Raw genomic sequence first — 4,825 nt, 5'->3', positions numbered from 1 at the left:
TACATCATATCGCATGAGAGAGAGAGAGAGAGAGAGAGAGAGAGAGAGAGAGAGAGAGAGAGAATGTCTAATACCATATGAAGGGCAATGACCCTACTAATATTTTGATGTGGTAGGTGAAGCATTTAAAGAAAATCTAAAAATAGATTCAGGACGAGAGAGAGAGAGAGAGAGAGAGAGAGAGAGAGAGAGAGAGAGAGAGAGAGAGAATGGCACAGCCATAGCGGGGAAGCACGTATAGATCACGGGGTATCATCTCCGGGGCTGGGGAAACGCAGATCACAGGAATGAGACACCCCAGTTGGCCTTAGCAAATACAAGGACCAATACAATTAGTTAGAGTATTACGGAGAGGGATATTAACAGAGGGCGCGGAAAATGGATTGTGTATTTGGTTCTCCTCTGTATTTCTACGCGTTTGCAGGTGGTCCTGATGGAAGACATCTGAAGATAAGGGCATTGGTTGAGGGATATGCAAATGGCTACATGATTCTACTAGGCCATTTTCCATTTGGGATATTCGATTAATATATCTTTATAAATCTTTCCCCACGGAATCTCTTCTTCACAGAAGTGAAATGCCGACGACATAGCTTCCATTCTGATGTGTGCTGTTGTTGCATAAACACACCTACAAAAGTTACATCAATTCAACAACACTCAAGGAAAAAATACAGTTACGATCACATAAGAAAAATAGAAACATATATCATAAATAAAAATAGTTCTGTAAACATTTGGACACGAACTTCACCGTGTACAAAATAACAATTCATTTGTTTTTGTAAACAAAGAAGAGTGGGAGAAGAAAAAAAATTCATTCACGTAAATGCACGTGAATAAACGTGTAATATACACACGCGCACTCACACACACACACATATATATATGTGTGTGTGTGTGTGTGTGTGTGTGTATGTATATATATACACATCAAACAGAAAGGCGGACAGGAATACTCTTGATTGGTCATTTGACTATATGGTCATTCCAAACGTTTCATATTTCATGATTGCATCATCAAGGGTTCTAGAATACGAGAAAACGAAAAACATTGGCAATAAAAAATCATCGAAAAAATACGCAGAGGCAAAATCATTACACAAAAAACGACTATCGACTAACAAGGGAACTTTTGCACAAAGGACACGGAGAAAACACAAAACACTGAGATATGAAATAAAACAAAGAAAATATATAAGTGACAATTGAAAATAAAATAAAAGATTTGTATGATAAAACACACTCCTTTGGTAGGAAACATTTCTAACACGAATGTTGAAAACAATGTTGGTTTTATAAACAAATTGAATAGTTTAAATTTGAATTTTGATTTTAATATGGTTAGTTTTGATGTTGTCTCTTTATTTACAAAAATGCCTGTAGATGACTTACTTGAATATTTGGAGGAGGAATTAGAACGTCATGACATTCCCTTAAGTGTAGCAAACCTCATTAGGCTCATAAGGTTATGTATCAAAGATAGTAAATTTTGTTTTAATGGGGAATTTTTTGTACAAAAGTTTGGGATGGCTATGGGTAATCCCTTATCTCCTGTCTTTAGCAATATTTACATGGAATTTTTTGAGACAAAACTCTTACCAAGAATTTTGCCCCAAAAAGTTATTTAATTTAGATATGTGGGATATCTTCTGTATTTGGCCAGTTCACGAAAATCTCCAGGAATTCCTTAATAATCTAAATAATTTAGTCCCTTCTATAAAAATTTACTGATAGAAGAAGAAAGAAATTGTAATTTGAATTTTCTTGATGTAACTGTCTATAGAAATGATAGAAATTTCACCTTTTCAGTCTTTCGAAAATCAACTAACATTGCCTCTTTTGTTCATTACTACTCCAATCACCATCAAAATGTTAAATTCTCTGTTTTTTCTGGGATGATCCTAAGGGCTTTACGTGTCTGTAGCCCGCAATTTATTGACGCTGAAATTAAAACTATTTATGATATTGCAATGAAACTTAAATACCCAAGGACTTTTATAGATGTGGCACGGAAAAGAGCTAGACAAAAATTTTATTCAGCTAATGACAAACTTGAATTTAGTAAGCATAACATTCTAAAATTGCCCTATGATGAAAGGTTTTTAGATATTCCTAGAATTTTAAAGCTTTTTAACATAAATGTTGTTTTCAGTAATATTAATGTCAAGAGTTTAGTAATAAAAAATTCTCCTAAAGATCTTCCAGGGTCCATATATGAAATTCCTTGCAAAAAGTGTGATAAAGTCTATTACGGACAGACTGGTAAATCTCTTTCCCAACGTCTCAAACAGCATCAATATTCTGTGAGAACTGGGCAAATATCGAATGCATTGTTCGTACATATGAGAGATTTAGACCATCCTATTAACTGGAGTCAAGCAAGAGCCTTAATCCCATGTAATGACACAGTTGAAAGGAATATCATTGAATCTTGTTTCATCAAGTCAAATAATAGAAATGTTCTAAATTTAAGTCTTGGTTTATTTAAACTTGATGCTTTCATAATGAATAAAGTTGTAGATAAATATAAGCAACAAAATTAATATATTCAGTTTTTACATGTTTTGGACTGTAAAGAAACTTTGTAATTTCGGTTAGGGTCAAATCTGTTTAGGTTTGTGACCGTGTGATATCCGATAATCCTGGATTATCTCTTTTAATTTTTCCCTTTTGACAATTAACTATCTGGTATTCTTGATCTTGTTGTGTACCTGAGACCTTTCTCTCCAATTGTACCTCATCCTTGACAATGTCTGAGTAAAGACGAAAGCACTTGGATTTCTGACTATATTTTCCTGTGGGATTCGCTTATTAATGAAGTCACGTGCATCTACTGTGATTTTTAAGCATTTATATATATATATATATATATATATATATATATATATATATATATATATATATATATATATATATATATATATGTATGTATAACTGAATCACGAAAGTTAGGAACGTGATAAATCCATAAATAAAGTGTGTGTGTGTGTTCGATACAGAGTAGGAAGGAAGTTTCTTGATTTCTCCTGAAGGACTGGAAAGTGGGTACGTGCGACCACGACAGCAGCATCAAGGCTTGGGCGTGAGGTTGACGTAAAATGATGAAGTTCATTACTCGTGTTTGGCCACGCTCGGTATGAGGAAGGTTTCCCAGCTTAATTTACTGGTCGACACCTGGAGATGTACTGTGCTTCAAAGTGACGCAGACTCAAGCTGTCCTTGTCAGTGTTATTGCAAATAACTTTTAACCACTTTCCCCAATTTAACTTTAATCATTAATACGAGTAAAAAAAATACGAATTTTCTGTACGGCATATAAATCTGTATGAAACTCTCAGCCACGACCCATGATTTGTTTGATTACTGGAGGGTGGATGATCAACATACCAATTGGCAGCCCTCAAACCTAGTTTTGAGGATCTGAGGGCGGGCAGAAAAAGTGCCGACGGACAGAGGAAGCCGTCTAGATAGTTTTCCTTTACAGAAAACTCCAATTACGAGGCTCCTGAAACGGACACGCTCAAGGTCATAACAAAACCTCTCAAAGAACAAGGGAGGGAGTAAGACAAGGAAGAACAATAATAAGAAATTGTAATAATGCTCAGACAGTAGACTTATCTTCGTCTCCTGGAGATGTTTCTTCCCAATTTTATATTTCTGAATTTCTGATGAGTTATTGACCAGCCAATTATGCGAAAGAAAAATAATGTCATATGCAACAGCATCTGGTAATTTAATGAAGTTTCCAAGTCAACTTACAACACAGCCTTGCCCATGAAACAGCATCTGAGCAGAAGGTGTATTAAAGATGTTTGTTATGCAACAGTTGAGGCAAGAAAGGTTGGAGTGAATGAAGCGTTTACCAATCCAACCCTTTTTTCTGTAAATGAAACGTGTCTCTTGAGTAAATAAATTTTTTTTTTTAAATTAATGAGTTGTTAGGGTAGCATGTGTGGAAGAGGGTAGGATTGCAATGGTGAAATGCAAGAAGATACCAATTGCGGAAATCTGTTTGTGCAATTACAAAGATGGATTAGTGCTATGAGATGGTTTGGTCACGTGGACAGAAAGGGAGGGAGGAGAATAGAGAGGGGATGGACTAGTGTTCTGTAAGTATTCTGCATATTGAATTCACATCTGACTTATCAGTTAATTCTTAGTCTTGTCCACGCACACAGTGCCAACAGCTCATTGGAGAATTTATACATACAAACGCGCACACACACACACAAACGCGCACACACACATACGTATATATATAATATATATATATATATATATATATATATATATATATATATATATATATATACACTACTTTGTATGTGTCTGTGTGTTTGCTGAAATATGAATGTATAAACATTATCATTACTGATATGGTTTATTGTTCTTCATTGTCAGTGATAATATAATACAGTGACTCAAGACTTGTGAAGTACACTTCGTAGATGATAGAAAAAGCAATACCGTTGTGATTGTTTTTACTTCCGACGTTTAATCATTTCTGATTGTGGCGATTGTGAATAAAAACTACTTTTCCCTGACTCCTCTAAACAGGGATTTTTTAAATTATACTTACCAGTTCAATACAGAGAAACTCTGAGGCCATCCGGTGTTGTTACCCATTTTAGGACAAACGTTGTAGGATGTAGAATGATTTATAATAATAATACACCAAAAATACAGGGTGCAGTATAATCGGTGACAAATGAATAATTAAAGAAGATAATTACGCTTCAGTTTGCCATGAGCGTTAAATTAAAAAGCGCCTTTGCAGTGTGAACACATAATGCTTGCTCTTGCTGACTGTCGGCTCAGGTAG

The sequence above is a fragment of the Macrobrachium nipponense genome, chromosome 20, assembly GCF_015104395.2.
Source record: "Macrobrachium nipponense isolate FS-2020 chromosome 20, ASM1510439v2, whole genome shotgun sequence".
Classification (NCBI taxonomy): Eukaryota; Metazoa; Arthropoda; class Malacostraca; order Decapoda; family Palaemonidae; genus Macrobrachium; species Macrobrachium nipponense.
This window is presented reverse-complemented; position numbering follows the sequence as displayed.